Below are 25695 nucleotides of genomic sequence, written 5' to 3'. Positions count from 1 at the left end.
AGTGCCTAAAAATCCACTACAACGGGATTGAATGACTACAGGCCTGTTGCTGTGACATCAGTGGTTATGAAGATTTTTGAGAGGCCGGTGTTAGCTCACGTGAAGGATAATACAGCTCCCTCATTGGACCCCCCCCTTCAGTTTGCTTATTGAGAGAACTGGTCAGTGGATGATGCAGTTAATATGGTCATGCAGCATCTTGACAACCCAGGGACATATGCAATGATTTTGTTTGTGGACTTCAGCTCTGCATTTAATAAAATAATTCCAGAACTTCTTCACTTGAAACTCTCCTAGCTTTCTATTCCTGCTTCCACCTGGCAATGGATCACCAGTTTTGTAACCAATAGGAAACAGCAGATGAAACTGGGGAAATTTCCATCTAGCTGTCGCACGATCAATACAGGTGTCCCCCCGGAGATGTGTACTCCCCGCACTGCTATTCTCGCTCTACACTGACTGTGCCTCTAAGGACCCTTCTGTCAAACGTATTAGATATGCAGATATTACAACTATCATTAGGCTCATCGGGAATGGTGATGACAGATGGGAGGTTGAGCAGCTGACCCTTTGGTGTAGTCAGAATAATCTGGAATTGAGCACTCTTAAAACTGTGGAGACGACAGTGGACTTTAGGAGTGGTATTACAATACTATCCCCCCTCTTTATATTTAATACTGCTGTGTCAGTTGTGGAATCCTTCAAGTTTTTGGGCTCTATAATCTCCTGGGACTTGAAGTGGGAGACCAGTGTAGGGTCCATCATAAAAAAGGCACAACAGTGAATGTACTTTCTGTGATAGCTGAAGATGTTCAACCTCCCAAAGGAACTGTTGATTCAGTTCTGTAAAGCAGTCATTGAGTCTGTTCTCAGCTCATCCATAACAGTGTGGTTTGGATCTCAGTCTAATTATGCCAAAAATAGGTTACATTGAATAGTCAGGTCTGCAGGAAATATCATTGGTGCTAGTTTGCCCTCCTTACAGGACCTGTACTATTCCAGAGTCATGAAAAGGGCAGAGAAGATCATCACCGATCCTTGTCATCCAGGCCACCATCTTTTTGAACTATTACCATCAGCCAAGCATTATAGATAAATACACACCAAAACAAACAGATACAAGAACAGCTTTTTCCACAAGCTATCACATTCATAAATGGTTAACTCATCTTATTAGGTTGGGGTATTCTTTTTCCCAAGCCTCCGTGGATTCTGTAGTATTGTTTACATATTGTTAATACTTGTTTCTTTCAGAGTTTATTTCAGTATTTCTTGCACTGAGTTGCACTTTGCACCTTGTATGAATATGTATATGTATATTTACTTCTTTGGCTTGTTCTGAATTGCATGTATGTTGTTTGTCTTGTTCTTAATAGTATACATGGCATTTATGCTCATACTTGGAGAGTCAATGAAACTGGAGTTAAATTCCTTGTATGCATGCATACTTGACCAATAAATGTGATTCTGATTCTTACTGTAAAATATTAATATTACTATAAATGGTAGTTTGACCAAGAGCAAGGCTATTAGGAGTGGCCCATATAGTGAAGCCAAATAAATATGCAGGTACTCTCAAAACTTAAATATCTCTACAAAGATCAGCCACAATGAAACGTTTAAATATATTTAATAATAAATACTAGATAATAAAAGAACAAGAGAATACTCAGTATATATTCACAGTGACATCAGAATTCAAAACCACAGGAAATATTTAAAACAACATTGCAGGACAGTCTTAAATAAATAAAAAAATATCTAAACTAAGCTTTGTTATATTCCTGAATATATCTATGAAAGTTGTACTGTAACCTAAGAACTTACTTACTACAGAGCAAGGCAGATGTGCTGAATGAATCTCCTAGTTGTTGTCAGGTCCAAGACAGAATACAGAATGTTGTGTCTCACTAACAGACTTCTCAAATTAATATGTCAAATATTACTGGTGGGATAGCTTGTGGAATGACATAATTTCTTGTCATCTGACTGTCCCAGGTGAAACCCCCATTGCTGGAAGTTAGCAGTATTTAGCATCTACCTCTGAAAATACATTGACCTCAGATGTTGATGCTGGAAGTCACAAAACAATTACCTTCCTTCATGTTTTCAAAACTAGTAATTTGTTCATCTTAAAAACAATACAAAGTGCTTCCTAGTATAGACATTCTGTCTCTAGCTACCATAAAGTAATTTAATTTCAGTTATTTTTTTGAAATGTATCACAGTTTCCACTGTTAAAATATATACATCTAAACAGTTACAATAGTGCATGTACATTTCTGTTCTTTTCCAGTAGGGTACACTGTGGTTACATTTTAAGCACTATGCAAAAACCTTTTCAACAGACACTTCTGTACCAGTTTGATATACACAAGACATACAGTTTTAATACAGTTGTAACACAAGCATCTTGTATAAATCGTGTTGATATTCACAAATGACATATAATTATTTACAAAATTCTAGATTGCTGTGCTGGCAGTATCTTCCTTTGTTACAAAAGAAATTACAGCATTTGTGATCCTAATTCCTATGATAGCATTAAGGATAATATGTGATGGATCAGAGGCAAAAAATGAAGGTGGGATGGTTTCCTTTCAAAAGGTTCACCTTAAACAGAGGGATCAGACAAGGGTATCCTCTTTCCCTTCTCCTGTCAGCAATGCATTTAGAAGCCTCTAGCTAAAAAGATAAAGGATTTGTAAGGATATAATCAGTGTGGTAGCCAAAGTTCTGGCTGTGCTTGTTGATATTTTGTATTTGACAAATCCTGAACATTACATTACGGTGCTGTGAAATATTTTAATAAAGTCTCAAGTATTTTAGGGATATGAAATAAATTAAGATAAAATAAAGGTTATAACTATAAATTATGTGCCACAACATTAAATAATACCTATATCTGATGAAGCCTACGTTTAAGTAGGTGAAAGCGCTTAATCTTTTATGTGGTTCTGTGCAATAAAAGTTTACTAATTTTGGATTAATTGGTTTTATCTTTCGTGACATCAAGGAATTTACCACAGGCTTTTACGCATCATTGGCGTTTTGCAGCAGTTTTTTGTACGCCTCTTGCTTTAGTAGTTTGTATACAGCTGCTTGTGTTCAGTAAATTGTATAAAAGGAAGATATATTTGTGATAAAAAATGTACTCTGAAAAGGCTGTGAAAGCCGAGGCGCTAGAGAAATTAACCTGTGGATTTTATATTGCTGTATTGTGCTGCTATTTTACTATTGGTGCGTTTTATTAAAAGAAAAAAAGAAGGAAGAAAGACTCCTGATAATTCATCGTATTATTGTTGAAGATTTTGTGGATTTACTGGTCTGACGTTCTTGTGGTAAAAGACTGCTGTTTGTTTGTGGTTTACATATTCACTAATGGCCAGTGAATCCTTTTTGACGGTACCTCATTTGTTTTGTGAAACTGGAATTGACCTGTCTATATAAAACTCTGGAAGGTCTCTCATTGCAACAGGGTGAACCAAATGGTCCTGGAAGAATTAACGGAACATAGGGTATACTGCTTAACAATTCTACTTCTCCCCAGAATATATATAGCAAATGGGAAGAAGAAAGAACTAATAAGAGTGTCAACCCATTTGCTAATGTGGATAAAACTTAGTGTTTCAAATGTACCGGAGATTCAAGCAATGTTTGAACAGTTAGATAAAGTTATATTTAAGGAGACGTCTGTATATTTAAACATGCAGAGTTTAAAACATTATCAAGAACTTGAGATAACACCTAGGGGTCTAACAGCATTTAAGAATCCGTCCACATCGTTTGATCTTAGTGTGGAGGAGGAAAAGGCTTTTTGTGACTGGTGGATTAAGGCAGCACATAAATGTAGTATGGAATGGGTGGGCATCCTTATAGAAAGGGATGCGTTGAAAAAAAGAAACTTAAAAATGAAATTAAAAAAATATGTGCTGATATTGTGAATGGTAACAACATTGACTCGCTTGATACATTTTTGCATGGTATAAAAGATAAATTGGTAATGTATGAAAAGGAACTGGTTAAGAGAAAGAAAAATAAACTTAATAAGAGACTTAAGAGATTATGAACATAAAAAGGCATTCATTATCACTACAAATCAACAAATGCCACTTCATCAAGTGAGGTTCAGCAAGGATCAGGAAGTGAGATCAGTCCAACAATGCTATACTTCTGCGGAGAGCGCAGCGTCTTCTACTGAAGGAGAATATGAAGATAATTGTGAATATCCGGTGCTGCCTAAATTGAAGGATGGTGATAACTTTAAGAGAACTTTTCATGAACAACAGGGCTTCCATTATGGGTGCAAGAAAATAACTTGGTATGGACAGGACTATCAGAGAGAACAAGGGTTTGACCCGCGTTCCAGTAAAAGAGGTAAATGGACATAATGAATGTAGTGTGGAAACTGAGGATTATATTGTGAATTTGTCGCAATGTGTATAAATAAAACTGAAAAATGTGTTTTAAATAGGGGCTTGAAGTTTATTTCAACTGCCCTGCCAAGATTGTATGAGTTAAAAAGTGATATATTCAAGTTCATTAGAAAATTGCATTTAAGTGATTTTTTTTCAAATGAAAAATGTTGGAATGAGAATGGTGTTGATAGTGGAGATATGGAAACTAGTAATGATAGCTTTTACTCATGTTATTCTGAAATGAATATGGAAGAAAATGCTTATTGCTGTTTTGATACTAGTAAAATGGAAATGCAAAGTCACTTTATTCTACTGTTTAGGAATGAAAATATTCAACAATTATATCATATGTTAAATTATGCAATTGAAAATGAATATTATAATTTTATGAAGAAAGAAAAGGAATATAATATAAGTAAACAAGAATGGCTATGTTTAAAAAAATTGTGTGATAATTGTGAGCTGGTATTTAAACCAGCGGATAAAGGGGGAAAGTTGGTTATGAATTATAGGCAGTATTGGGATATGTGTAACGACATTTAAGTAATGAAATTGCATATAAGAAAATACATAAGGATGTATATGAGAAAGCTTTATATGAGTTTGATGAACTTGTATCAAAGGGGGTTAGGTTGAAATATTTTACAACTGTAGACAAGGAAAGAAAACTTTGTAGGAAAAGATGCACTATGGCAAAGTTTTTCTGTCTGCCTAAAATTCATAAAAATATAACTACCCCACCTGGAAGACCAATAGTTTCAGCTTGCAATTATTTTACAAACAATCTAGCCAATTTTTTGCATGGCTACTTTGTGAATGAGGTTGTAAAGTTACAATCTTATATAAAAGACTCATTTGACTTCTTGGAAAAATTAAAGTGGTAGAATGGGGAAAAGACATGTATTTTATAGTAATAGATGTGGTGTGTCTTTATACAAATATCAAACATAGTTATGGATTAGAGGCCCTGGAATATTTTTTCTAGGGAACAATCCTAGAATGGAGTATATTAAAGAACTTACTTTATTTTGTCTAGAGAATAACGTTTGAATTTGATAAAATGTTATATAAACAGATGCAGGGAACAGCAATGGGGGTGGCGTTCGCCCCATGTATGCTAATCTCTTCATGGGTTATTATGAAAATTTATATGTATATCATAATAACTTTTATAGAAGACATGTATTGAAACATTATAGATTTTATAGATGATCTTATTTTTATGTGTAAAGGTGGATTTGAAGAAGTGGAAGAATTTATAAAGGATTTGGAAAAGAATAAGTTTGACCTGAGTTTTGATGGTCTACAAAAAGGGACTAAGGTTAACTTTTCGGATATTCTTTTGGAAGGTGAGGATGGGGGATGGATAAGAACAAAGGTCCACAGAAAAGTTGAAACTCAGGATCATATTTCATTTGCAACAAGTTGCCATCCTATACATACTATTAACTCAATTCCATATGGGGAATTTATGAGGGTTATTAGGTTATGTAATAATGTGGAAGATGTGAATAATGAAATAAATGTGACAAATGTTTTACACGAGAGGATATAGTGTAGAACAAATAAATACAGGATTGGAGAAACTGAGGATAAATAATCATAAGAATGGTAACAATAATAGAAATGTTAAAAATAAACCTTATAGTAAAGTTAAGGAAGATATTTATTTTGTATCTAAATATACACCTTTTCTGAAAAGTTAGAGGGTATAGTGAAATATTATTGGCAGATGATAAAAAAAGAACAGGTGTTAAATTTGAATTTAAAATGTACTTATAGTAATGGAAGAAGTATAAGTGATCTGTTGGTACATGGTACTTTGAGAAGACCAGAAAATTTGGACTTAAAGGATATAACAGAAAAAGGTACTTTTCCATGTGGGAATTGTGCGGTATGCCAATTTATTGTTAGAACTTTTTCTAAAATTAATGGTAGAAAATATCAGGAACATGGTAATTTTAGATGTAACACTGCAGGTATAATATATGGGTTGAGGTGCCCATGTAACAAATATTATATAGATGAAAGCAAGAGAAATTTTTCAGTGAGACTTAAGTAGCATGTGAGCGATATAAAAAAAGGTAGATTAGTTAACCCAGTGGTGGAATATTTTCATAAATTTCATAAGGGGAATCTTCAGGGGTTACAAGCAACAATATTGAGTGGTGTAAGGAAGGTTTTTTAACACCAGAGGGGTTGACGTATGAATTAAGACGAAAAGAATCTTGTTTATTTAAAATATAATACTGTATGTCCAAAAGCTTTAAATAAGGAGTGTAACTGGAAAAGTTTTTTATGATATGTCTTTAAGATGCAATTAGAAATAACTGAAAGATTGTGGGGAGTGTTCTTACTAAATTGTATAAAAGGAAGGTATATTTATGATAAAAAGTGTACTCTGAAAAGGCTGTAAAAGCTGAGGCACTAGAGAAATTAACCTGTGGATTTTAAATTGCTGTATTGTGCTGCTATTTTGCTATTGGTGCTTTTTATTAAAAGAAAGAAGGAAGAAAGACTCCTGATAATTCATTGTGTTATTGGTGAAGATTTTGTGGATTTACTGGTCTGACGTTCTTGTGGTGAAAGACTGCTGTTTGTTTCTTTGAGTGCGGTTTACATAAAAAGTGGAAATTAATGGACATGGAGAGTAAGATACAGGAAGTAAATGATTTTAGTACCTTTTGTCCAGTTCACAAGCCAGACGTACCTTTCATCAGCCAGAGGAAAAGTTGGAGACCACTCTAAAGAGTGGAAGGAATTTTCTTTGAAAAGGGAAGAAAGCAAGAGTGAAGTGGGATAAGCTGATTCTTCTAGAATAGTGCGGTTTACGACTACCTGATCTGAAGGGATACTTCAAAGCTATACACCTAAGACTTGTATATTTAACATAGAGAGTGATTCAGATCAAAGTGTAAAAAGAAGATGGAAAAAGGTAACAAGCACCACCATATCTCCCTGTAGAATGTAAACAACATTCCTATCCCAGCTTGAACCAAACTCCTCCTGGCATGTGCGACCTTCAAAATCCTACATGAACATCAGTGCCCTTTCCTGGGAACTAAACTCAATGCTCCATAAGAAGCCAAGGTAGGAAGCTTTGAATTTAGTTAGACCGCCATTTAATTTTGCAATTGATGAAAGGAGTTTTAGCAGAATTGTTCCAGCCACTTGGCACAGACTCCCTCATGAAATTAGACAACTTATAGGATATAAATCAATTCATACAAAATTTTATGAACACCTAACATACCCCTACAAATGCTCCTGCTTCTTAGATGAAGGCTTAGCCTTTTTCTTCCTCCATCACAAAGCTCCAATTAGCAACTTGCCTAATTGGCTTGAATCCTAACATAGGAGTTAAACCATGTCAAATATATACCTATAAAACACTTGCTGTCACAGGATTTTCTATTCCCCCACTCCCCTTTTTCCCTTCCTACTTGCAATACAAATTACACCCTACCTTTATCTTTCTCCCTGTAATACTTAACCTAGAATGGTGTACTGTCATGCTGGATAAAGCAGTGTGGTAACACCACTGCAAGCCAAACAGTGTATTCCAGTATAGATAACTTGATATACTGCAACCTGTAGTACTAACATTTTGAACCTAGTAATGTTGAAAACTAGTTATACTAGTATTGTACTTTGTTTATGAGACAAACCACATTAACTATGTAATTTACTATGTCTCCGCACCTGGGTTGTGCTTAAAAATGTTCCCTGGACCTGATCACCAACCCAGCCAACAAACGTAAAAAAATAAATAAGTACAAAAGCTGTTTTCCTTTTTTTTTTTTGGCGCATATTTAACAAATAAGTGGCATTTCATTTACAGACCCCCATTTGTTTAACTAAGACATATTTCTAGTGATTCCATTTTAAATAACCATATAAATATGAATATATTAATAAAAACTGATAACCACTTTACTACTAATATAATGCTGTAACACAAAACTGTGGCATTTGCAAAATACATACTTTGTATGCCTTTTATCATTTTTAATTAAAAACCAGAACATGGCACATTTATTGTATCGCTTATCAAAAATGTAGCACATTTTGCAGTTGCAATATTTAATTAACTCTCAGATAATTCATTTATAATAATTGGAGCATAGTTATTGTACTCTAAAATTATAAACACTTGTTACGCACTTGTCAAGGCTGTTATTTTTGAACTTACTGTCAAAAAATATGGCATCCACCACAGAATGGCATTGGCAAGACCTGACAGCTTTAAAAGCTGTAACATTTTATTTATTTATTTTTTTATTTTACATTTGTTGACCGGGCTGGTCCAACTGGATACATGTCCATTTTCAGTGGAGGCCCGGGGAGAAAAGCTCCGCACTACAAAACAGTATTTACAAGACATAAGTACATTGTAAGTTTTAGCTATTATATAGGTATTTCCTATTGTCATATTAGTAGGATGATTCTTACTGAATAGAGCTATGAATATAGGTACAAAGATGAATAAGATGATGTAGCACAACATTGGTAGTATAGTAATACAGGGGAATGTTTAAAACTATGTAAGACAACAATGCACACTATTGAGCAATAAAGTCAGACCAATATAGTTTGCTAGTAGGCTAAGTTAGCTAGAAAAACACAATACAGCAATCAAGTCTCTGATTATAAACCAATACCAAAGTTAGTTATAAAAGTCACCCATATGATGTTTGTTAGTAATTCAATTAGTTATTATATAGTTCACTATTAATAGGTATATTGATATGCACACAATTATAAGTAAGAGGTAATTTTGCTTGTGCTGGTATGTAGAGAGGTGTCATATAAAGGCTGGTGTTTAGTCTGGATTAGCACATGCTTTGCACAACCACACAAGAAAAGAAAAATATGACAAAGTGAAAGTTAAATGACCTTTAAAGCTGGTTGATAAAAGGTACGCTTCACTTCTGGGCACAGTCAGTGTGGCAGAGCTAAGTATTTTACAGCTTTCAGAGTTGTAGCAGTTTGCTCTCCTACACTTTTCTTAGTATCTGGTAGTATATTGAGGTAGCCAAAGCTCGATGGGTTGCAAAGGATTATGATCAGGATGGTTCCTCCAGTCAAAACATATGTAATGCATTCTCAAATGGATCTCAAAACTGACTCAAAAGCAATTATCTTGGCATCCATTTCTCAAACACATAATACATCAGCTATGATTGGAGACCACTTCATAATCCCCTGTATTTAGCACAGTTGCTTGTGACTTCTTGTAACTCTCACTTGTAACTTTGTAAGTTATTAGCTTATTGAGGTCACAGTCAACCCTATTAAATGAATTAGTTATTTTGAATGATACAAAACAAATCAATCAAAAAGCGAGAGTAATATTTACCAATGTTAAATGTTAAACTAACACATATAAACACACATAAATGTATAAAAAGTTTAAACGCACACATACAGGCACACACACACAAATGTATAAAAAGTTTAAACTGACACATATAAGAAGCCAGAGTGCCTGTGGCCCAATAGGTAGCACATCCACCTTGGACACTGGAAGTTCAGAAGGTTATGGTTTTGGATTAAAAAAAAATAGTCATGCAAGGAAATTACAGCAGTCAGGTAATGCATATTATAAAATGCTTCACAGTTCAGAAGTAATATCAGAGTAGCATCTTAAATAAAATTGAAGGGTTGTCTGAATAGTATAAACATGCAATACAAAAAAAATTATAATTCAAAATGCTAAATGAAACTAATGAAAGAGAAAGGAAGGGTCATCTCTGTGGCTTAAATGGATAAAGCCCTGTCTATAACTTGGGCAACCTAGGATAGGCTGGCAACCTAAGAGATGGAGAAGCCAATCAGGAAGGGTAGAAGTAAATGGCCACTGTAGGCTCACCAATCATGAGGGAGAGTGAGGTGGCTTTGTCTACTATAATACTGACACTTAGGTGGAAGGTGGGTGCCAAACATGTGGCATAAGGACCAAGGCATTCACCTTGCTCTGCCAAGCACGTGTGGTACTGCATATAGAAATAGCATGTTTCTGGAGGCATATGTACTCCACTGGAAAGTATTATAGGCCCGTCTTCAGTAGCATGTACATCTGGCCATTATATGGAAGGGTCAAGGTCATAATTCCCATATCTCCAAAGGTGACATCATTTCCACTGGGCAGCTCTCACCCCTTCCCCATCAATCTGTAATGTGGGAGTTATTTTCTTTGTTTTTTCATAAAGCAGATATTGCATAACTGCTGTCAGTTTTGGATAGTTGTCCTAGTGACCTATAAAATTCTATACTCTTACATATAGCATTTTGAAAGTTGTCTGGAGGCAAAGCAGAATTTTGCATTCAGGACTTGTCATTTTCTGTCAAGAGGCACACATATCACTGATGATTTTATTTGATTTTCCTTTACATCTGTGCTTTGCTTTTCAGCAAACCCTGATAACTGAACTTGTTCAGTTGAAGGGGCAACCACTGCACGGTTGTAATTTGCGCTGAGATTGTGTGACATCAGAGTGTAGAAAGTGGTAGTGCCTTGCCACCAGTTAGAGGAAACAAGTTTCATTGCTTAGCATTTGGATGAATATGTATGATTTCTCACATTTTAGTCAAAAGCAGTTCATGGACTCGGCCCATATCCCTTAACTTACAGCAGTAACAGCTTTGTGCTTGTGTCTAATATATTTGCTGCTATTAATGGCAGGCGGTTGTAATGAAAGATGCAAATACATCAACATTCAGGAGCTTTGATTCCACAATTTTAGTTACATATGCTTGGCTGCTCTGATATTGCATTTTCCTGCATATGCTAGAATTTTATTTAAAAAGGAAAGTTATACTTCGTATAGAACCCCTTTACAAATGTTAGCCACCCATATTTGTACCAATACCCAGGCAAGGTGTAAACACATGAGTGATATTGACCTACTGTCTTATCCTCCTGTCCATCTCATTTATAGAATAGTTCTGCTAGTAAAACTAGCAAAGACCTTAGACAATTATAATATGTCTTAAAGAAAACATGGTTTGAGAGAGAGCCTTGGAACTACCACAGTCCTCCTCATTTATAAGAGACCATATGGGGACAAGTCAGTGCATTCTCCTTAACCCTAATATTTTGTCAACAATGACATTTTCCAACTCAGTGTTTCCTTTCAAGGTTACTGAATGAACTAGGTGAGAATTGTACAGAAAAGCCAAAAGGAAATCGTATATTGACCATTAGTCCAACGTTCATGTCAAATTATTACTCTATATGATTATTTTTGTAACAGTTAAACCCCGAAATGGCATGATGGAAGAACTACCAAGCTATGTGTTTTCATTTTGAAGTTAAGGCTTTTACCACCCTGTAGAATGTTAAAATATTTGCTGTGATATTAGTCCACCAGCTTGCAGTGAGAGTATTTTAATTTCCAACTTTTTGGGTGTCTCTAGCTAGCAAAAGCATATCTTTAGCAGAGACATTCTGTGCTTAGATTCAGATTCTTGCACATCATTTTAAGGTACCTCTGAGTGTTACTTTGACAGAGTAGATTTAGTGGTTTTATTCAGATTTAAAACTGTAGTTCTATGCCACATTTTCAAGCTGAGGTGGAAAATACTGGCCATCTGTAGCTGATGCAGCACACATATTAAAAAGCCAGCATTTAGATTTTAAAATTGTATTGATTTTTGGCTAGAATCAGTGACCTGTCTCAATTGTTTTTTTTTTACTTCTTGTTAAGGTCATACGTGTGAAATGTCGCTACCATTCTCAGCCTACATGCTTTTTGCAGATGTCACAAATATCCGAATGGAATAACAAGATTTCACAAAAAGGTCAGTTCAGTTTGTAGACAAACAGCTGTAGAATCAGTGAGAATACTACCTAAATGTTTTCTTTGTATGTGGCAGTCGTACAGCGGGATTAAAGTGAAAGAAATATTGTATGATGAGAAAAACTGGACATTTTGGTGGAGATGTTTTTAAGTACACACTGCATTAAATTTACCACAAGTCAGTGATTCAATAACCACTTTCTTAAAAGAAGTTTCAGGATGAAAAATCAGTGGTAACATTTCTTATACTCTTACAGTACATTCAGGTGTGCCTGCAAGTTTCTTTTCATATTTCTTAAAACCAACCTCCCCTTGCTTGTCATTAGTGCAATTGATATTTTATGTGGAGAGTTTAGCTGTTTTTAGAGCAGATCAATTTAAATGAAAAAAAAAAAAAATCACACGTAACATTTTGCTGGTTTATAAATTAAGGCCTAAGCATCAGCTTTCACAAAACTAAGGCCTTAGAGAATAGCCAAGGAAAACCTGACTCTGGCGAGTCTGAACACTGGGAACTCGTAAAATTCCACAAATAGTTTGGTTGGTTCTTTCACTAACATTAACAGAAAAATCTAAGTAAACCACATACATAATATAATATATATATATATATATATATATATATATATATATATATATATATATATATATATATATATATATATATATATAATATAAATACTACAAAATGTTATATAATGAAAAATTCAGTAATTCAGACTTCCCATAACAGCAAGTGTTAATTCTCCTTCGAGTATATATTTCCTCTCAATGGTAGCCTTCAGCTTCAATTCACAAAATCCTTTGTTAACTTTGAAAAGAAAAAGTATGCTAATTATATTACTGTCCAATGCCTGCCATCATTCCCAAAAACATTTACGGTCTCTTTATTGTAACCAGAATACTATTCCTGTATTGATGAAACCATTCATCGTAAACTTTTTTGTCAGTTGTAGGCCTAATCGGCTATTTCTCCTCATGTCTTACCACCTCTTACTCCAACATTCTCACTGACAAAACTATAAGCTGAAACTTACTTCCTGCATCTGTCAGGGAAAGGCCCTTCCTAAACACATTCACCTCTGAACAGCTGACAGGAGCTAAATGCCAGTGCTCAACAGAAGTTACATAAAGGCCAAAATATATAATTTCTAAGTCAGAATGTTCCAATGTGTTACATAGCTGTTTAAACTCTGCAACTGTTTTTTAGGGTTAGTGAATTCACTCCTTATCTCTGCTCTGATCTTGTATCCCATTCACCTTCCCCACTGTTGTGGTATTAAAGCTTGGTGGCTTTTGAGCTGCCCGCCTCTACATCAGCTCATTCTACAGAGTACAGTGAGATCAGTGTGAAGACCCACCCCTTTAGCTTCTTAACTTTGAATTATCTTCTGTCTCCTCACTTTCCACTTAAAAAAAATATTGTGCCTCTTCCTACTTCATTTTGTTGCTTGTGCTTAGGTGTTCAACTGCATTTAGTTTGCCGCATTTGTTATTGCTTGTCGGTAGCCTGATTAAATTGATGACAGTATTCTACTGAATTGCTGCTTTATTCCAGCTTTTTTTTACTGTTGTGATTGTGAGCTAATTTATCACATTTGCATAGTTTTAAAGCAATTTACTGATTAACTACATTTCATTACTATTAACTGTATTTTATTTCTATTTATTGCAATTCATTACTGTTTAACTGCATTTTACTGCATGTCATTACTGTTTAACTGTATGTTTTCATACTGTAAGTTAAATTTTTGTCTGTAAGTAGTTAATCTGTGCTTTTTTGTGAGTTTTACTGTGTTCTTAACCCTTTAATTGAGTACTATAGTCTGGATGTAGATATGTAGTGCACCCTCAGGTGTAGCTGAACAGATATGGGTTCCTTCCTACCTGACTCTGGTGATACCCCTATTAGGCCCAACACACAAAGGTGGCAAGAGGGACAGATTTTTATCCTAGGTGACGCATCTAGTTTGAAAAGGCAATAGCACAACCATAAACACATTTTTTCAACAGTGCACCAGTTAGCAATAAGGCAAGGTGAGAATATGCATGCAATGAAAACATACATTCACCCTCTTCCCCAGAACTCAACAGAAGAAGGTCTTGACATTCAAACATGCACAAAGTAGGCAGTAAAGCTTTATAATGCAGCAATACAAACACGGGGGGAAATGCAATGTCATTAAGCAATAAGTGTCATAATACAACAATACAGATATGAGAAAATGCAATGTCATTGAGCAGCAAAATTCTTGAAGGCAGCAGTACTAACATGAGCAGAACGCAATGTCATTGAACAATGAAGATTTATAATGCAACAATTCAAGTATGAGAAAATGCAATGCCATTGAGCAGTAAATGTTCTTTAGGGAAGCAGTACTAACATGGCAAAATGCATTATCATTGAACAATAAAGATTTATAGTGACACAAAACAAATATGAGAGAATGCAATGTCATTTAGCAGTACTAACACCCTCTACCCCCTTGATCAATTCTAAACAGACCAACTATGAAACACTCTATTATACCTTGTTCACTGGCCAGTGACTACTTACAGTCTTGCTGCCAGCATGATGGGGCCCAAGTTGGAGCTCATATGGAATCCCAGTTATTTGTACTCCACAAAGGGGGGAAACCACAATCTTATAAAAATATAAAATGACGGCCAGTGCCTCTCACCACTCTGTCAAGAATATCCTAGTGACCAGGCGCTGTGGTTCCTCTGATGAGAAAAGTAGAAAATCACCTACCAGAACTCTGTTAATCATCTATGGCTTCTCGGTACTAGTACCAAGGGAACTCCTTTTCTTGCTGAATCATAGCAGGTGTGGAACCACTGGTTTCAGACTTCTCTCCTGAGTCCACAAAATACCATATCCAGGATTTCAGCAAGAGACAGACACAAACTGCTACTTCACTTCTGTGTCCCAAAACACTAGAAAAGAAATTCCAGCCATGCTGCAAGGCCCTTTTTCCTTCAGCTATGTGTTTCAGTCTTCCCTCCTTAAGCTAGTGTGTCACAAACCTCTTTCACTTTCGAAATTGTCTTTTATATTCCTGAAAAGGTGCTCCACCTTGTGTTGTAATGGAAAACTACAGTCTATTACTTCTACATGAAATACAGTGGGAGCTACACTCTCCCTCCACTTGAAAATCTTGGGTCCCCCCAAGTCAAAGGTAGATTAGCAGAAAATATTTACAAACACTAATTCACCATCAACCGAACAATATTTTTGCATTCAAAAGGTACATTTCACCAAGGATAATCAGCCTTATGCTTAACTTGGGATGGGGTGTCGCAACTGGAGTAGGGGGCATAGGAATTATGAGCGCAGACCCTCTGATGAGCTGTGCTCACAGGTTCCTGTGTACTATGTCCCAAACTGTTATAGGTAAGTCTCCTTGGGGGCCGAATCAGTCTCTGCAGTTTTGGTTCGGAAGAGACAGCTAAGGAATTTTGCTTGGAAGGTTGGTCACTCATATCACATTCAATGTCTAGTTCTTCAGTAGGCATATTGTCTACCTCTAAGATCTCCTCTTGTATAACTTCATTTTCGTCTTCCATAATGGTATGACTATCCTCAGCACTATTTTCTGAAGTTTGCATAGCAGGGCCTTCATCAGTATCAGGTTCTGCAAGAGGCACAGAAACATTACTTAGTCTATTGTTAGGTCTGGGCTGCTCAAAATGACAAAGAATGAATTCCGGTGCATTTACACTGAGATTACAGCCCACGGGGTTTTGAGCATCCTCATAAAAAAACCCACTTGAAACCTCAGTCATCATCACTGTCCTCCTCCCCTTCAACAGGAGGAAACATAGGCTCTTGAATATTGGAGAGGATAGTTCCTCTCTGCCTTAGTCTTCTGGATCACCTTGAGTTAGGCTTCCGCTGATCCATTCTGGGTTCCAGATTCATGAGTCTCACTGATTTTGCCAAAGGCATTGTTTCGATGCCAGGTTTTTATGGGTCCTACTTTCCCCTCAGGGCAAACTTGGTAGAGAGGGATATTAGGTAGCTGAGAACAAATGATGTAAATCTCAGGTCCCCAGTGGTCAGCTAGTTTATGCTTACCTTGTAGTCCCAAATTTCTCAAAAGAACTCTGTCCCCTGGCTGCAAGTCATGCATCTTTACTTTTTTGTCATAGTGAGCCTTGTTTGGCTGATGTCTTTGTCCTGTTGATTTTTCAGCAAGCTCATAAGCCTGTCTGAGGTTCTTCTCGAGTCTCTCCACATAACTGCCATGAGATTGCACTGGTGTATCATCAGCTGTGACTCCAAAGGTGACGTCAACAGGAAGACGAGCTTCTCTTCCAAACATTAGGAAGTAAGGCGAGAATCCTGTAGCATCATTTTTAGTACTGTTGTAGGCATGCACCATTGTGGCTACATGTCTACTCCACTGACTCTTCTTCTCAGCAGATAGTGTCCCCAACATGTCTAGTAAAGTTCTGTTGAAATGCTCAGGCTGAAGATCCCCTTGAGGATGATAAGGAGTGGTGTGGCTTTTTTGGACTCCCAACAAAGTGAGTAGTTCATGGACAAGCTTGCTCTCGAAATCACTTCCTTGATCAGTGTATCCTTTTTGGCATGCCATAGTTTACAAAGAACTTCTCAACTAGTAGTTTCGCCACTGTAATAGCTTTCTGATCACGAGTGGGAAATGCTTGAGCATACCTGGTATAAAGGTCTGTCACCACCAGCACATTACTGATCCTGCCTTCATCAGGTTCAATGCACAGAAAATCTATACAGACCCATTCCACGGGTCCACTACTTTCCATTTGACCCAATGAGGCAGCTCTGGTCAGCAGAGTCTTTCACTGAATGCAACGAAGACAAGTACGACAATAATCCTCAACATCTTGCTTCATGCATGGCCAGTAGAACCTGTCTCATACCAGACCCATAGTTCTATCATAACCAAGATGACCATGTTCATCATGCAGTGACTGGAGTTCTACTTATCTATACTTCTGAGGAAGCAACAACTGCCATTTTTCACTGCCGAGTGAACTTGGAGATCTCCTATACACTATTCCATTCTGTATCTGGAGTCTGTCCCATTCTTTGGCCAAAAGTCTTGCCAGAGGATGAATATCCATGCGAAGCATATTAACTTGTTTCTTCTCTAAAGCAGCTACCACCAGCTGATGTGAGGGGTCTTCTCTTTGATCTTTCCTGAGGTCACTGTTACTCAAAGCCGGTAGCGATGAAGCCTGCAAAGTGACCAGATTACAGTAAGCTTGGGGTATGCTTGCTGCAGATAAACCCACCTTCTGGGCCCAACATTCAGTGTGTTGATAACAGGTAGCAATCTGGCACATAGCTCTCACCCCTGGCACTTGAATTTCCACTCATTCATCGTTTGGGTGTAAATCTCCCTGAGGTCTTTTGGACAGACCATCAGCATCTCCATTTTTGTGTCCTGGGCGGTATTTCAAACTGAAATTATAGTTGCATAGAGCTGCCATCCATCTGTGGCCAGTAGCATCTAGCTTTGCAGTGGTCTGGATGTATGTCAGAGGACTGTTGTCAGTCTACACTTCAAATTCAGCCCCATAGAGATAGTCCTGCAGCTTGTCCACTACCGCCCACTTTAAGGCAAGGAATTCCAACTTGTGTGCAGGGTAGTTTCTTTCTGTGGGGGATAAACTCCGACTGATAAAAGCCACAGGTCTCAGCTTCTTGTCATACTCCTGGTAAATGACTCCTCCTAAGCCATCTCTGCTAGCATCCACATGTAAAGTGTATGGCTTTGTTGAGTCAGCATATGCCAGCACAGGGGCATGTGTGAGGCAATACTTAAGCTGTTTGAATGACTCTTCGCACTCAAGAGCCCAATGACTCTCAATGAGTTCTTTAGAACCTCTCGGCCCCTTAGGCTTTTTCACAAGAATATCTTCATCTGTTTCATCTGCATTATCATCATTTCGGAGCAAATGGTTGAGGGGTTTCGCTATCTTTGAAAATCCTTCCACAAACCTTCTTTAGTAACTGCAGAACCTCAGGAAAGATCACAGCTCTGTGATAGTTTTGGGTCTGGGCCAAGATGTCACCACTTCAACTTTGCTGGGATCTGTGGATATTCATTTGCAGACACTACATGTCCCACATAGGTCAATGAATGTTGGAAGAACTTGCATTTGTCCAATGACAATGTCAGGCCTTCCTTCTCAGTCCTGTCCAATACCTTCATCAGTCTTTCTTCGTGCTCCTCTAGGGTCCTCCCAAATGATGTCGTCCAGGTAGACTAAGACTTCCAGGAGATGCATGTCTCCAACTGTTCTTTCCATTATTCTCTGGAAAGTTGCCGGTGCATTTAATAAACCTTGAGGTAAGTGATCAAGCTCAAAAAAATCTCAAGTCTTCGCTTTATCTTCTGGGTGCATAGGGATTTGATAGTATCCACTCCTTAAGTCTAGCACACTGAACCACTTACTGCCCACCAGGCAATTTAGAGCATCTTCAATCCAGGTTGTTGTGTACTGGTCTGGAATGGTTCACTGATTCAGAGTACGACAGTCAACACACATGCGAATGGACCCATTCTTTTTCCTGACAATGACAATGTGAGAGGCATATGGACTTCTTGACTCTCATATTATCCCTGTGGCTTTTAGTTCTTCCAAATGTTTTCTTAAGTCCTACAGTTCTCCTGGGGCTACTCTTCTGGAATGTTCCCTGAAGGGCCAGTTCTCTTTTACACTTATTCGGTGTTCTGCACTTTTTGCACAGCCCACATCTAATTCACTAGTAGAAAAACAATTTTTTTTTTCATTTCAGCTCTTTAACTCTGGGTAGCCACTCAGGGGGCAAGAGACCACCTCCTATCTCAATATCTTCCAGCTTCAGCTTGTTGGCTCTGCTCTCATTCCTTGTCAACACAGAAACAGGTAAGGGAGTGGCAGCATAAACATTTCCCAAATGCACTTGTGAACGCAGGACAATGGGAGTACTTCCTTTATTCTTTAATTCCACAGGCAAAGTGTCATAAGGATGCTTTAACCTGTCCACAGGCCAAACTTCTGGGACTAGTTCCAGCCCCTGTGGCAAGTCCCTTTCTGGATCCGTTTCCATCATGAGATGAGAGGAAACTGTTTGTCCACACATCCTCACTTTGGCTGTCAAGCAGGTGACCTGACCAGGATGAATTATATGCTATTTCCCAGACAGGGTCCACGCATGACCAATTTAATCTGTCTTACTATCCTTCTCCCCTTGAAGGGCACAAAAGATGGGTCTCAGGAGAGAATGTAGTGTTGGGTGTTCCTGGGTCAACTGAGGCATTAGCATTCTTCTGACGAGGTCAGTATTTGTCCCCACTAAAATAGATGCTGAATCCTTTCCTTTTGGCCTGGGACACACAACAGCGAGTGTTTCAAAAACTTCTGTTGACCTAAAAACTGAAGTGGAAAATTCTAACTTGCATGAGACATAACCATCATAAGGGAACTTAATGTCAATTAGCCCCCAGATCTCCAAATCTTCTAACTTTTCAAGTGGCAAATGCTTTAAGTATTTTTGGTAGAAGTCAATGTACAGAATGGTGATTTGTGCACCAGTATCCAACAGTGCTTTACTATACACTCCTATTTTTACTGACACAACAGGGGACGGTCCCAGTAGGCCATCGGGTAATTTCTGTTTCCGGTGTTGTTCAGCTGTACGGCGGTCAGCATGTGGTTGAGGTACCGCCAGTAGACCTCGCCATTTTAATGGATAAGACTCTTGCTTAGTAATGATTTGCAGTCTGAGATGCTGAGATTTTTGGCTGAGATGGCTTTCCAATTCAGTTGTTCACCTCAGATGAGCTAGAAGTGTGTATAGTAGGTAGTCTCTCTCCTCTATTACAAGGGTTTGTGTGGAAAGGAGATCCAGGATGCTGTCTCTTGATGTTAGATTTTATGGAGCTATGGAAAAAAATGTTTAAATGTTTGAATTGCAATTATTGCAAAATCTTTAATAACACATTTAAATGAAATTTAAGTGAGAAATATAAAAAATAAAGTTTGTGATTTGTATGCTTGTAGGTCTAGATTTGTAGTTTACTTGTCTGTTTGTTCTTCCTGCCCTGTATATTATGTCAGCATGACTACTAGAGAATTATTCAAGAGAATTCATGAGCACTTGTATGCTATTAAAAATCAGATAGTAGTAATGCATGGGGAAAGCAATATAGTACCACCATGTGTGATGGGGTGCCTCAGTTTTAAGTATTAGATAAGGCGTCTGATTTTTATAATCGGTTAGAAGCAGAGGATGAGTTAGACTGGAGGGAATACTGCTGGATAGTCAAACTGGATGCTAGCAGCCCACCAGGACTCAATGATAAAGAAAATGTTAAAATATATTTGAAAAGAAAAAGATTGAAACATTAAAGCAGGCATTATTACTTTTTGGTACTGTTTATACAGTTACTCTTTGGTGTTGTTTATACAGTTGATTTTTTAATTGTTTTAATCATATCAGTTATTTAATTATGCAAGTATTCAGTTATGTTGCATGTATATAAGGTGTTTCTTATTTTTTCTCATTCAGTCTGAAGAAGTCTAACATTAGACGAAAGTGCTTACTGAATAGTCTTGATACACGTTTGCTGCATCCAGAGTTGCAGCTGCACAGTTTTTAACCCTTTATGAGTTATTCTAGCTACAAATGTTCCCTTAGTAGCACTTGTGTGATCAGCTAGTAGTACTATTCCTAGACTTTCCACTCTTTACCCTCTTAGCTCTCTTTGGCCTCTCTACCTCAGATTCTGACAAATATGGATGGATAACTTCCTAATTCTTTCCTGCCAGTGTGGTTGATATGGGCATCCAGAGGTAGTATAGCAACTGCCTCATGTACATGGACAACCCTCTACTACTACCACCTAGGAACACAATTTGTGAGAGATGCAATTACATTAAGAACCTAGAGCCAATGCCCTCTCCCTAACAAGCCAGTATATCTGGCTCTGTGAAGGTTGTTAACACAAACGCCACAACTCAGACACCACCCACACAACACTGTCTCAAATATGCGGAGGTCCTCAACAAAAACATTCCCAAACAAAAGAGACCTCTGAGGCAAAAACACATGCAAACTCACTGCCCACCACACCACACATAGTCCATACACCCATGTCTCACAGCCACTAAGGCCTAAACATAATCCCAACATAATAGTCATAAGAGACTCCATTATGAGACACACAGATGTGTCCCTCCCCAGGCTGGATAAGGAGAAAGTCACGATTAGTTATTTGTCAGGTGTCAGAATCCATCATATCACCCATGCACGCAAGTCTCTCAACAACAGGTACTGTTATGACTCTGTCAAAGTCCATGTTGGCGTGAATCACTTGAGATGTACCTCCCTGGACTATAGGAAGGGAGACATGATCAAGCTCGCTGAATGTTTCCCAGGCAGGTATGTTCCTAGCCTTAAGCAGCATTCTACAGTCACCCAGAATATCTCAATACAAACAGAAAATGATTGACTTTAACAACTGGCTTAGTTTCTGGTGTCAGTCCAAGGAGATCCAGTACCAGACAGCCTAGGAAGACATGATTGACAAACCATGTTGCTTTGCCAGAGATGGCCTGCATCTGTCTCCCTTGGGCTTCGGGATCCTGGCAAATGCTCTTGCCTCCCCCATAGAGCCTTTTTTAGGCAATGTCATGAAGTCAAAACTACCAACATGAAAATTTCATCAAAACGTAAATTAAAGTTCATGCTGCTAAACGTTAGGAGTCTAAACATGAAACTGCATGCATTCCAAGCATTCATAACCCTGGAAGATGCTGACATTTGTGCAGTCACAGAAACCTGGTTCAAAGCTGTGGAGAGCACCCCAACCATACCAGGTTACTCATCTTATTATACACTCAGACCCCAAACTGTGGACAGCAAAGAAAAAGGAGGTGGATTTGCAATATATATTAAATATATGCACACCTCCAGGCTGGTCAAACAGTATGACGCACAGGAGACACTCCGGGTGCAGTTAACCATTGACAAGACCCTTATTAAAATCATAACTAGCTACAAGCCCCCAATTTTGACTCAAGATGCCCACTCCACCTATCTCAACCTCTTTGAATCCATTAAGATTTAACCTTTTACTCTGATCCTGGCTGACTTAACTATCCAACCATAGACTGAAAGAACTACTCATGCCAAAACACAAATGCTCAGAAATTCCTTGATTTCGTCAATGCAAATGCCTTGGATCAGCTGGTTAACACCTCCACAAGAGGTGAAAATATCTTGGACATGGTACTAACCAACATGAGTAACCACTGCAGTATCCCTACAGTGTCATCCTCCCTGGTATGATCCAACCACAAAACAGTCACTTTCAAAGTCACCATCTCCTCCAATCCCCCACTAGCTAGGGTCAAACAAAAAAACTTCTCCAAAGCTGATTACAACTTCCTGAGGGAAGGTATAAACAGCTTCACAGCCCCCTCCCCCTCCCCCTCCATAGGAACTGGCACATATGTCCAAACCTACACCAAAGTACTATATGAGCATTTTTATAGCTGCATGGAATCAGAAATACCCAACAGGACAAAATCTTCCTCCTCTCAAGGAAGAGTAAACCTGTCTGGTGGACATTTACAGCAATTTTTTCCTTTTATTGTAGAGCTTATTTATTGCAAAGGACCAAGAAGGAGCAGCTCCCTAATTGGAAGCAAGCTCTCCTTAGCCTGAGCAAGCAAATAAGAGCCCTTTTGAAATCCTCCAAATCAAACTTCGAGTCCAAACTGGCCACATCTACTAAACATCATAAGGCCTTCTTCACATATGTCAGCAATCTCAAAGGGAAGCACCCAGATCTGCTCTGAACTAGTGGTCAAGGACACCACATATACAAATACCTTAGATATAGCCATCCTGCTGGCAGACACGTTCATTGAAAACTTTGAATGTTTCTCTAAAGAAACAACTTTCTTCTTGCTACAATAAGATCGCCAAGTTCGCTAGCGGCCACAGGTCATCAACCCACCACTGTTCCTCTCTCCAAAAACTAAACTGGCTTGAACTTCCTCATCAGCTCATCTACATTCAGCTCACCCTAGCCCATAAACTCATAAATAACCCCTCTCTCTGTCCCTCCCTGTCTTCTGCTTTTAAGTTACATCTACCAGACAGAGTCTTAAGGTCTAACAACCAAAACCTACTAGAAGTACATAAACCAACACGTTCCCCAGGCAAATACCTTCTATCCTCTAACCTAGCCCGTCTTTGGAACTCACTCCCACCATCCATTCGTACCACCTCTAATCTTTATACATTCAAAAAATCTCTACACACACATCTAAAGTTGCAATGGGAATGTTCCTGTTCTCATCCATCATAAAAATATGGAACTCTTAATCCTTCATCCATTCTTAAACTATTCAACAAAGCCTACTTAACTTATGATTCCCTTCATAACTACATTCATTTATAACAAAACAACTCTACCTCTCTAAAGTCATTACACAACTCACATCTATTTTACCTATTTCTATTACACTGTATTATATGAATGTTACCTCAAATGCAAAATCAATGACTGTATCCTATTTTACATTTGTATAAGCATCTAAGCTATCTATTGTTTATTCCTGCCCTCTGGTTTGCTTTAAGGGCTTTTTAAATTGTTTGTACCTATTTTGTGTGTCTGTTTTTTGGAGCTTTTCTCCCCAGGACTCCATTGAAAACGGGTTCTTTTAGGCCCAATGGACTATCCTGGTAAACCAACTGCAAATAAAATAAAAATAATAAATAAAATAAACTTTGCTTCTCTGTCCCCCCATCAGTAAATCAGGACATCCCCGGCACCTGTCTTCCTCCCCTTATCTCTAAGGAGCAAGTCATCACTGCCTTTTCAAAGGCAAAATATATGCAGCCTCCATGGGACCAGATAACATCCCAGGCTGTATCCTACATGAACTCAGGCAGGAACGTTCAGCACCATTAGGCACCCTGTTCAACCAAAGCCTGAGTACAGGCTTTTTCCCAGCTGAATGGAAGACAGCCACTGTCATCCCTTTTCACAAAGGTGGAGCATCCACCAATCCAGGAAATTATAGACCCATCAGCCTAACTAGCCTGATTTGCAAGGCCATGGAGCAGATTATCATGGACCTCATTAACGAGGACATTGACAACTTCCAAATACTCAATCCCACACAGTTTGGTTTCATCAGAGGTCATGCTTGTTAAATTTGGTTGACTTTTTAGAGACAGTCCCCAAAGCCATGGATGAGGGGAAGATGGTACACACCACCTACCTTGACCTGGCCAAAGCCTTCTCTACTATTTATCACTTGGGTATAATAGAGAAACTCTTTCAACTAGGCATCAATCCGTATGTTACCAGATGGATAGCAAATTGGCTCACTGATGGAACCCACCTAGTAAAAATAGGGGAAGCCACTTCAAGCAGTAGACCTGTAATGAGTGGTGTATGCCAGGGATTGATCTTGGGGCCTCAGTTGTTTGGAATATACTTTTCCGAGTTGCAGGCCAAAACCAGTGGGCTATAGCTGACGAAGTTTGCAGATGACTGCAAGCTGGGCACTGTCATCAATTCCCCTAGTGATGTGGACATCCTCCAAGAGGGTCTTACCCAAACAAATGACTGGTGCTAGAAACATGGCCTCAAACTGAATGTCAAAAAATGCATCATCATCCCCTTTGGGGATAGTGACATCACCACAAATTAGCACATTAATAACAAGGTCCTAAGCAAACAATAAGTCGCAAGAGACCTGGGCATCCAGGTTGATAGCAAACTGACTTTTTTGACTACCATATTGCCACTGTTGTAAGGAAAGCTTCCTACATAGCCCACCTCATTAGTAAGTGTATCTCAGCCAGGGACAAGGAGGTCATAACATCCCTGTATTCTTCCCTTATAAGACCCATTATTGACTACTATGCCCCTTTTGGCACGTACCTCACAAATCACATAGAGCAGCTGGAGAGACCACAGAGTTTCCTCTCCAGGAAAATCCAGGGCCTCAAACATATATTCTAAACAGATAGGCTAAAGGCCCTGTCCCTCTACTCAGCCATATACAGACTTCTCAAAGGTGACCTCTGCCTGGCATACAAAGCAATCTCAGACCCCGCCCTTATGGGAATGCTGCATATCCACAAGCCAAGTTCCACTCGAGTAACCAGTACACATGACCTCAACCAGGTCTGTGACATCAATAGGACTTGTTGATGTGCAAGTTTGTGTCCCAGAGACTCCCCCTTCGGTGGAATAGACTGCCTGTCCACATCAAGCAGAGTACCTCATTAACCCTTTTTAAGCACAACTTGGATAACTGAATGGGGAACAGAAAATACACCCCTGGGATTCCACCTGTGTCCCTGTTGGACAGGGGCATCAGGTGCTGATTTGCCGGAACATGGACTAAATTCTTGTCTAGGCTTGTAAGGGCCTCAGGGCCAATAGCCTAGTAACTTCCCATAACCGTATGAA

At 38.3% G+C, this 25695-nt stretch overlaps 1 protein-coding gene across 1 annotated transcript in view; it reads left to right on the top strand.

The window, feature by feature from the left end:
• Window positions 1–25695, top strand: part of DIRAS1 (DIRAS family GTPase 1) — a 371581-nt gene that overhangs the window by 138728 nt on the left and 207158 nt on the right. Inside the window, exon 2 of the mRNA XM_044053984.1 lies at window positions 12128–12221. The gene's annotated coding sequence lies outside the window, so the exon portion shown is untranslated. The remainder of the gene's footprint in view (window positions 1–12127; window positions 12222–25695) is intronic.

Source organism: Protopterus annectens, chromosome 13.part0 (genome assembly GCF_019279795.1).
Source record: "Protopterus annectens isolate FY-2018-M chromosome 13.part0, PAN1.0, whole genome shotgun sequence".
Classification (NCBI taxonomy): domain Eukaryota; kingdom Metazoa; phylum Chordata; order Ceratodontiformes; family Protopteridae; genus Protopterus; species Protopterus annectens.
Note: the sequence above shows the minus strand (reverse complement) of the source record. Positions and strands in the feature narration are given on the sequence as shown.